The sequence below is a fragment of the Arachis stenosperma genome, chromosome 2 (assembly GCF_014773155.1).
Source record: "Arachis stenosperma cultivar V10309 chromosome 2, arast.V10309.gnm1.PFL2, whole genome shotgun sequence".
Lineage (NCBI taxonomy): Eukaryota > Viridiplantae > Streptophyta > Magnoliopsida > Fabales > Fabaceae > Arachis > Arachis stenosperma.
The window spans coordinates 40,041,757-40,052,458 of NC_080378.1; the positions used below are offsets into that span (position 1 = coordinate 40,041,757).

At 40.8% G+C, this 10,702-nt stretch overlaps 1 non-coding gene across 1 annotated transcript; it reads right to left on the bottom strand.

Moving 5' to 3' along the window:
* Nucleotides 1-6,042: 6,042 nt before the first annotated feature.
* On the bottom strand, nt 6,043-6,146 carry LOC130963741 (small nucleolar RNA R71). The gene has a single exon (XR_009079861.1). It is a non-coding gene; the product is annotated as a small nucleolar RNA R71 (small nucleolar RNA).
* Between the last annotated feature and the right edge of the window lie 4,556 nt (nt 6,147-10,702).

The following is a 10,702-nucleotide window of genomic DNA, read 5'->3' on the forward strand; positions in this document are numbered from 1 at the left end:
GAAGAATGGTTCAAGGATCATGTGCTGTGATAATAGAAAAGGTCTAGTGAAGTTAACCAATCTAGTATTGAAGCAAGCATTTTAATTGAGAGAGTTGAGTAGCCGTGTTCAATTACAATAAATTAAGGATCACACAAATGAGGATGACATGTTCAATGAAAAAATTCTTCTCTGGAAAAACATTCAAGTCTTACATCTTAGATTCTTGTGACAAAGTCCTTTATATTTTGCTTGAGGACAAGCAACACTTTAAGTTTGGTGTTGTGATGCAATTGCATATTTGTTATATTAGCTAGTTAGTTTAGTTGGTTTTAGCTTAATTTCACTTATTTCCTCTAAATAAACAAGTCCTTTTATGAGTTTTATCTTCATGCATGAGAATACCAAGGAACATGTTGATTCTAGCCAAATTCATGCAAATGATTTAAAGAATACATACATGAATGAGTATGAATGAATCTCATGAAATTTATTGCATGAATTGGTAAGACTTTGAAGCTATTTCCTTTGTTGATGATAGGTGATGAAACAAGAAAGCATGGAAGCAAGAATGATGCAAAGATGGGCAAGAAGAAGTTGGCGTTGCCAACTTGGAGATAGTGGGCGTTATTCATGACAACGCCAGGCAGCCTTGGAAGAGAAGTTGGCGTTGCCAACTTGGAGAAGAGTGTGCGTTGTTAAAGGCAACGCCAAGGCAGCCCTGGAGAGCAAATGTTGGCGTTGCCAACTTGGAGGAAGGAGTGAGTGGTTATGGGCAACGCACACAAGCAAGGAACTTGGGCCATGAAGGAGTTTCGAGGGCGTTGCCAACGCCAAGAACTATGGGCGTTGTTCAAAGCAACGCTAAGCTAGAGGAACTTGGGCCATGGAGGAGCTTGAGCACGTTGCCGACGTGCTACTTCACTGGCGTGTTCCTAGGCAACGCCAAGCAACAAGAATGAAGCCTTGGAGAGGAGCTCGAGGGCGTTGCCAACGCCAGGAACCATTGGCGTGTTTCAAGGCAACGCCAGGAAAGAATGCTTGGCTAGGCACCAAGTTTTGGAGCTCAACCACGTTGCCAACGCCATTATCATTGGCGTGTTTCAAGGCAATGCCAGGAAGCAAATATGGAGCCTTGAGGAAGGCTCGAGCACGTTGCCAACGTGCTGAAGAGAAGGAGTGTTCATCAACAACGCCAGGAATGGTTGCTTGGCTAGGCACCAAGTCTTGGGTGCCAACCAAGTTGCTAACGCCAATCAAGGCACCATTCACGTTGCTAACGCCAAGGAGAGGCACCATTCACGTTGCTAATGCCAAGGAGAGGCACCATTCACGTTGCTAACGCCAGGGAGAGGCACCATTCACGTTGCCAACGCCAGGGGATAGTGCCAACCACGTTGCCAACGCCAGCTTCTATAGGCGTGTTCAATGGCAACGTGGGAAGCAATATTTGGAGCTAGGAAAGAGCATCGAGCACGTTGCCAACTCAAGAAAGCATTGGCGTGTTTGGTAACAACGCCAGGAAGCTTTGGATGGTGAAGAGCACGTTGCCAACTTGGAATATAGGGGCGCTATCCACAACAACTCCAACAAGGCAGCCTGACCATGTCCCCTTCAATGGAAAATATCTTGAGCTACAGAGATCCAAATTGAGTGCTTCCAGTTGCGTTGGAAAGCTAACATTCAGAGCTTTCCAACCATATATAATAGTCTATGGTGGAGCACAAAATTGAAGCCAAACCAGAGTCATCTTTAGGCCCTAAAAACAAGAACATGAAGTTGAAATTCAAGAAGGCTAGAGATTAGCCCTGGAGGGGGGCACGAGCACGTTGCCAATGTGCTAGCAAGGGGGTGTGTTTTGCAACAACGCCAGCCCCAAGTCCCTGCCTTGGGAGGCTAGGCACGGGCACGTTGCCAACTTGGGAGTGAAGGTGCGTTTTTGGCAACAACTTGGCAGCTTAACCTTGCCTTCTTCAATGGAGCATAACTTGAGCTAGGAAAGTCCAAATGAGGTGATTTCAGTGGCATTGGAAAGTAGACATCATGAGCTTTCCAATGATATATCATAGTTCATATTTAGGCAAAGGATTGAAGCTCAAATTCTGGGCAACATTAAGCATGAAAGTAGAGTCAAGAAGAAGAAGAGCAAGTTGTTAGCAACAACTTGGGCCAACAACGCCCAAGTCTCAAAGCTCACTTCCAGGAAAGCCACTTGCACGTTGCCAACGTGCATTATGCCTGGAGTTATTGGCAACAACGCCAAGTCATTGGGCCAAAGCAGTGAAAATGAGCCCTGTTTGACAAGAATTCCTTCATGAAGCTAATCCAACCTCAAGCAAGCAAAGCCCACAAATCTCAACCAATCAAGGCCACAAGAATCATCTAGAATAGTTGATTTTCATTTAATTGTAATTTGCTTTTAATTTCATTTCAATTTGTAATTTAGGAAAGCCTATATAAAGGCCATAGTTTCATAGAATGAGGAGGTTTTAGTTTTTGGATTGAAGGGATACGGAGGAGACCAATTTGAAATTCTGTGAATTGGCACACTCCATTGAGAGTGGGTCTTCGGACCCCTCCCCTTCATACACTCTTCTTCACTTCCCCTTCTCTTCTTCCTTAGTAGTAGTGTAGTTTAATTTGTAGTTTTCATCTATGAATTATTGAATTCTCAATTTCTGTTTTGAAGTCTCACTCTTTATTTTCATGCAATCTAATTTCATGCAATTTAGTTTTCAGTTGAGAGCAATGATCACTTAATTCCCTTTTCATTAGGGGGAAGAGCTCTGCTTGTTTGAATGCATTGATGAACTCCTCTTTTCCTCCTCAATTCAAGTGGTTAATCCAAAGAGGAAACTCTTGTTCTTCAAAGATTCAACCACCATCGAGAGAGGGGTTAATCTATGTGAATTGTGTGGTGAATTTTGAGGAATGAGCCACATAATTCAGTTTAGAGTTCATCCTTTCATGATTCCCTTAATCAATACACCTTGGTTGGTATGTGAGATGTAACTATCCTTGGTTGAGATTATGGGAGTTGTGTGGCTGGATTAGAATTGAGCTTCATCTCTTCTCATGAACAATTAGATCACGAGAGTGGCAATTGGTTATGTTGAGAGAAATTGAATCACTAAGAGATTGGGATTCAATTACCCACTTGCCATGGATCTATACTCATGATTGAGAAGGACTTGACTAACATCAATTCATGAAAACTTGCATCTCTGATTCCTAATGATCCTCTCCATCATTAACTCTTATTTCTTTTGCTCTTAGTTGTTTGAACACCCATCACCCCATTTTCCTTTACATTCTTGCAATTTATTTTTCTTGTCATCTACATTCTGTCTCTTTATTTCTTGCTCTTGCTCTTATGCTCTTTAAATTTCTGCAACCTTTAATTCCTTGCAATTTATCTTTGATGTCATTTAAGTTTCTTGCATTTTAAGTTTCAGTTATTTACTTTCATTTTATTTCTATATTCCCGTTCTTTGAATTCCTTGCCATTTAAATTCCTGCAATTATGTTCAAAAGTCACAATGCTCATAAAATCAAAACCATGTTTGCTTGACTAAATCTATCATTTAACTAAAGTTGCTTAATCTACCAATCCTCGTGGGATCGACCTCACTCTAAGTGAGTTTTACTACTTGATGCGACCCGGTATACTTGCCGGTTGTACGTGAAATCTAATTTTTACGTATCAGTGGGATCGACCCTTACTCGCGTAAGGTTTATTACTTGGACGACCCAGTGCACTTGCTGGTTAGTTGTGCGAAGTTGTGTTTATGCCATGGTATTGAGCACCAAGTCTTTGGAGCCAGTACTAGGGATTATTTCGTGTATTAAAAAGTATTGATCACAATTTCGTGCACCAAGTTTTTGGCGCCGTTGCCGGGGATTGTTCTTGAGTATGGACAACTGACGGTTCATCTTGTTGCTTAGATTAGGCATTTATTTTTTTTTTCGAAATTCTTGAAGATGAATTCTAGAGTTTCATGATGATTTGTTGAAATCTGGCTGGCTGAGAAGCCATGTCTAATCTCATTGGACCGAGGTTTCAACTTATCATCACAGAAGCTTGTTGATTTTTTATCAATCTTGCTTTTGGAGCAGTGATCTGCTAAGGCTTGGCTGGCCTTTGGCCATGTCTAGTGTTTTGGACCGAAGCTTTCTTTGAAAGCTTGGCTGGCTGTGAAGCCATGTCTAATTCCTGGACCGGAGTCTTAGACTAGCATTGCACTGATTCCTGGAATTCTCATTAAGAATTTTGATGTTTTCACTTAATTTTCGAAAAACACAAAAAAATTAGAAAATCATAAAAACCAAAAATATTTCTTGCTTGAGTCTAGTGTCTCATCTTAAGTTTGGTGTCAATTGCATGCATTCATTCTTGTGTCTTAAAGATCTTCAAGTAATTCTTGATGATTTCTTACTCTGATCTTTGAATTCTCTTGACTTGAGTGTTTATGTGTCTCATATAGTGTCAGCAGTATACAAACTGCTAAGTTTAGTGTCTTACATGCATTGTTATTTGATTCTTGTTGTATTTTGATTATTAAAAATCCAAAAATATTTTTTATTTGTGTCTTTTCAAGTCAATTATACAGAGAATTGAAGATTCAGAACATACTGCAGAGAAATTATACAGAAAAAGCTGAGCATTCAAAAATGCCCAGTGAAGAAGGCAGATTGGCGTTTAAACGCCAGCCAGGGTACCTGGTTGGGCGTTTAACGCCCAAAAAGGGTGCATTTTGGGCGTTAAACGCCAGAATGGATACCATTCTGGGCGTTTAACGCCAGGATGGTGCTAGGGGGAAGATTTTGTTTTCAAAATCAATTTTTTTTCAAGTTTTCAAAGTTTTTCAAAATCAAATCTTTTTCAAATCATATCTTTTCAATCAAATGTTTTCAAAATTAATTTCTTTCTTTTTTCAAAGATACTTACTAACAATTAATGATTTGATTGAACATTTTTTTGCCTTTTCTGTTGAGGAAGGTTTCATGTTTGAATCATATCTTTTCTTGTTAGGCAAGTCATTGATTTTTAAAATCAAATCTTTTTTTTTATTGTTTTCAAATCATATCTTTTTAAAATTGTTTTCAAATCATATCTTCTCAATCACATCTTTTTAAAACCATAACTTTTCAGTCAAATCTTTTTAATCACATCTTTTTCAAAATAGTTTTCAATCAAATCTTTTTAACTTCTAATTTCAAAATCTTTTTCAAAAATCACTTGATTTCTTTTCCACTTTTATTTTCGAAAATCAATTAGTGTTTTTCAAAAATGTTTTCAAAATCTTTTACTTAATTTTCGAAAATTCTTCTTTCCCTCTTCTCACATCCTTCTATTTATGGAGTACCACTCCTTCTCAATGCACAATTCGAACCTTATCTAAGTAAAGTTCGAATTCTCTTCTCCTTCTTCTTTCTATTTCTCTTTTCCTCTGACACCTCAAGGAATCTCTGTACTGTGACATAGAGGATTCCACATTTTCTTGTTCTCTTCTCTTTCATATGAGCAGGAGCAGAGACAAAGGCATTCTTGTTGAAGCTGACCCTGAACCCGAAAGGACCTTGAAGAGAAAGCTAAGAGAAGCCAAAGCACAACTCTCTTTAGAGGACCTGACCGAATTCTTCAAAGAAGAAGAAGACATGGCAGCCGAAAACAACAATAATGCAAACAATGCAAGGAAGGTGCTGGGTGACTTTATTGCACCTACTCCTGATTTTTATGGGAGAAGCATCTCTATCCCTGCCATTGGAGCAAACAACTTTGAGCTTAAGCCTCAATTAGTTTCTCTAATGCAACAGAATTGCAAGTTCCATGGACTTCCAATGGAAGATCCTCATCAGTTCTTAGCTGAATTCTTGCAAATCTGTGACACAGTCAAGACTAATGGGGTTGACCCTGAGGTCTATAGACTGATGCTATTCCCTTTTGCTGTAAGAGACAGAGCTAGGATATGGTTGGACTCTCAACCTAAAGAAAGCCTGGACTCTTGGGAAAAGCTAGTCAATGCCTTCTTGGCAAAGTTCTTTCCACCACAAAGATGGAGTAAGCTTAGAGTGGAAGTCCAAACCTTCAGACAGAAGGATGGAGAATCCCTCTATGAAGCTTGGGAAAGATACAAACAATTAATCAGAAAATGTCCATCTGACATGCTTTCTGAATGGAGCATCATAGGTATTTTCTATGATGGTCTCTCTGAACTATCCAAGATGTCTTTGGATAGCTCTGCTGGAGGATCTCTTCATTTGAAGAAGACGCCTACAGAGGCTCAAGAGCTCATTGAGATGGTTGCAAATAACCAATTCATGTACACTTCTGAAAGGAATCCTGTGAACAATGGGACTAGTCAGAAGAAAGGAGTTCTTGAGATTGACACTCTGAATGCCATTTTGGCTCAGAATAAAATATTGACTCAACAAGTCAATTTGATTTCTCAAAGTCTGTCTGGAATGCAAAATGCACCAAGCAGTACTAAGGATGCTTCATCTGAGGAAGAAGCTTATGATCCTGAGAACCCTTCAATGGAAGAGGTGAATTACCTAGGAGAACCCTATGGTAACACCTATAATTCTTCATGGAGAAATCACCCAAATCTCTCATGGAAGAATCAAGAGAGATCTCAACAAGGTTTCAATAATAATGGTGGAAGAAACAAGTTTAACAATGGCAAACCTTTTCCATCATCTTCTCAGCAACAGACAGAGAATCCTAAGCAGAACCCCTCTGACTTAGCAACCATGGTCTCTGATCTAATTAAAACCACTCAAAGTTTCATGACTGAAACAAGGTCCTCCATTAGGAATTTGGAAGGACAAGTGGGACAGCTGAGCAAGAAAGTTACTGAACTCCCTCCAAGTACTCTTCCAAGCAATATAGAAGAAAATCCAAAAGGAGAGTGCAAAGCCATCAATATGGCCGAATTTGGAGAGGATGGAGAGGAAGTGAACGCCACTGAGGAAGACCTCAATGGGCGTGCACTAGCCTCCACAGAGTTCCCCAATGAGGAACCCTGGGAATCTGAGGCTCAAAATGAGACCATAGAGATTCCATTGGACTTACTTCTGCCTTTCATGAGCTCTGATGAGTATTCTTCCTCTGAGGAGGATGAGTATGTCACTGAAGAGCAAGTTGCTAAATACCTTGGAGCAATCATGAAGCTAAATGACAAGTTATTTGGAAATGAGACTTGGAAGGATGAACCTCCTTTGCTCACCAAAGAACTGGATGACTTGTCTAGGCAGAAATTACCTCAAAAGAGACAAGACCCTGGGAAGTTTTCCATACCTTGTACCATAGGCACCATGACCTTCAAGAAGGCTCTGTGTGACTTAGGGTCAAGTGTAAACCTCATGCCTCTCTCAGTAATGGAGAAGCTAGGGATCTTTGAGGTACAAGCTGCAAGAATCTCACTAGAGATGGTAGACAACTCAAGAAAACAAGCTCATGGACTTGTAGAGAATGTTCTGGTAAAGGTTGAAGACCATTACATTCCTACTGATTTCATAGTCCTAGAGACTGGGAAGTGCATGGATGAATCCATCATCCTTGGCAGACCCTTCCTAGCCACAGCAAAGGCTGTGATTGATGTTGATGGAGGTGAACTGATCATTCAAGTGAATGGAGAATCCTTTGTGTTTAAGGCTCAAGGATATCCCTCTGTCACCATAGAGATGAAGCATGAAGAGCTTCTCTCAAATCAGAGTCAAGAAGAGCCCCCACAGTCAAACTCTAAGTTTGGTGTTGGGAGGTTCCAACATTGCTCTGAGTATCTGTGAGGCTCCATGAGAGCCCTCTGTCAAGCTACTGACATTAAAGAAGCGCTTGTTGGGAGGCAACCCAATGATTATAATTTATATAGTTTCTTTTGTTATTTTATGTTTTTTGTAGGTTGATGATCATAAGAAGTCACAAAATCCATTGAAAAAGCAAAAACAAAATGAAAAATAGGAAGAAAAACAGCACACCCTGGAGGAAGATGTTGCTGGCATTCAAACGCCAGTAAACCTAGCAGTTGGGCGTTTAACGCCCAGTCTGGCACCATTCTGGGCGTTTAACGCCAGAAAGGGGCACCAGACTGGCGTTAAACGCCAGAAAAGGGCAAGAACCTGGCGTTAAACGCCAGGAATGGGCACCAGCCCGGCGTTTAACGCCAGAAATGGCTCAAAACGTGATTTTGAGCAACATTTGGTGCAGGGATGACTTTTCCTTGACACCACAGGATCTGTGGACCCCACAGGATCCCCACCAACCCCACCACCACTCTCTCTCTTCTTCCCCCATTCACCAATCACCTCAATACCTCTTCCCCAAAATCCCTTCACCTATCAATTCCCATCTTTCTCTTCACCACTCACATCCATCCTTCATAAAACCCCACCAACCTCACCCTTCAAATTCAAACCACTTTCCCTCCCAAACCCACCCGATATGGCCGAACCCCATCTCCCCTCTCTCCTATAAATACCCTTCTTCACTCCTTCATTTTCACACAACCAAAAACACCACTTCTCCCCCTCCTTGGCCGAATACACCACCATCTCCCTCTTCCTCATTTCTTCTTCATCTACTCTCCTCTTTCTTCTTTTGCTCGAGGACGAGCAAACATTTTAAGTTTGGTGTGGTAAAAGCGTTGCTTTTTCGTTTTTCCATAACCATTATGGCATCCAAGGCCGGAGAAACCTCTAGAAAGAGGAAAGGGAAGGCAAAAGCTTCCACCTCCGAGTCATGGGAGATGGATAGGTTCATCTCAAGGGTGCATCAAGACCACTTCTATGAAGTTGTGGCCTTGAAGAAGGTGATCCCCGAGGTCCCCTTTTCACTCAAAAAGGGTGAATATCCGGAGATCCGCCATGAGATCCAAAGAAGAGGTTGGGAAGTACTTACCAACCCCATTCAACAAGTTGGAATCTTGATGGTTCAAGAGTTCTATGCCAATGCATGGATCACCAAGAGCCATGATCAAAGTATGAACCCGGATCCAAAGAATTATCTTACTATGGTTCGGGGGAAATACTTGGATTTTAGTCCGGAAAGTGTGAGGGTGGCGTTCAACTTGCCTATGATGCAAGGAGATGAACATCCTTACACAAGAAGGGTCAACTTTGATCAAAGGTTGGACCAAGTCCTCACAATCATATGTGAAGAGGGCGCACAATGGAAGAGAGATTCAAGAGGCAAGCCGGTTCAATTGAGAAGGCATGACCTCAAACCCGTGGCTAGAGGATGGTTGGAGTTTATCCAACGCTCAATCATTCCCACTAGCAACCGGTCCGAAGTTACTTTAGACCGGGCCATCATGATCCATAGCATCATGGTTGGAGAAGAAGTGGAAGTTCATGAGGTTATAGCCCAAGAACTCTACAAGGTGGCGGATAAGTCCTCTACCTTGGCAAGGTTAGCCTTTCCTCACCTCATTTGTCACCTCTGTTATTCAGTTGGAGTTGACATAGAGGGAGACATCACCATTGATGAGGATAAGCCCATTACCAAGAAAAGGATGGAGCACACAAGAGACCCCTCTCATCATGAGATCCCTGAGATGCCTCAAGGGATGCACTTTCCTCCACAAAACTATTCGGAGCAACTAAACACCTCCCTAGGAGAATTGAGTTCCAACATGGGACAACTAAGGGTGGAGCACCAAGAACACTCCATTCTCCTCCATGAAATAAGAGAAGATCAAAGAATCATGAGAGATGAGCAACAAAGGCAAGGAAGAGACATTGAGGAGCTCAAGCACTCCATAGGACCTTCAAGAGGAAGGAAGAGCCGCCATCACTAAGGTGGACCCGTTCCTTGATTTCCTTGTTCTTTATTCTTCTGTTTTTCGAATTTTTGTGCTTTATGTTTGTCCATGTTTGTGTCTTGTGATCATTAGTGTCTTAGTGTCTATGCCTTAAAGTTATGAATGTCCTATGAATCCATCACCTCTCTTGAATAAAAACGTGCTTAAATTGAAAAGAAAAGAATTGCATGAATTTTAAATTTTATAACAGTTTAATTATTTTGATGTGGTGGCAACACTTTTGTTCTATGAATGTATGCTTGAACAGTGCATATGTCTTTTGAATTTGTGGTTCATGAATGTTGGCTCTTGAAAGAATGATGAAAAAGGAGACATGTTACTGAGGATCTGAAAAATCATAAAAATGATTCTTGAAGCAAGAAAAAGCAGTGAACACAAAAAAAAAAAAGAAGCAGAAAGCAAACAAAAAAAAAAGGGGAAGAAAAAAAGAAAGAAAAAGAAAGAAATAAAGTTGTGATCCAAGGCAATAAGAGTGTGCTTAAGAACCCTGGACACCTCTAATTGGGGACTTTAGCAAAGCTGAGTCACAATCTGAAAAGGTTCACCCAATTATGTGTCTGTGGCATGTATGTATCCGATGGTAATACTGGAAGACAGAGTGCTTTGGGCCACAGCCAAGACTCAATAAAGTAGCTGTGTTCAAGAATCATCATACTTAACTAGGAGAATCAATAACACTATCTGGATTCTGAGTTCCTAAAGAAGCCAATCATTCTGAGTTCCAAAGGATAAAGTGAGATGCCAAAACTATTCAGAGGCAAAAAAGCTAAAAGCCCCGCTCATCTAATTAATACTGATCTTCATAGATGTTTTTGGAGTTCATTGCATATTCTCTTCTTTTTATCTTATTTGATCTTTAGTTGCTTGGGGACAAGCAACAATTTAAGTTTGGTGTTGTGATG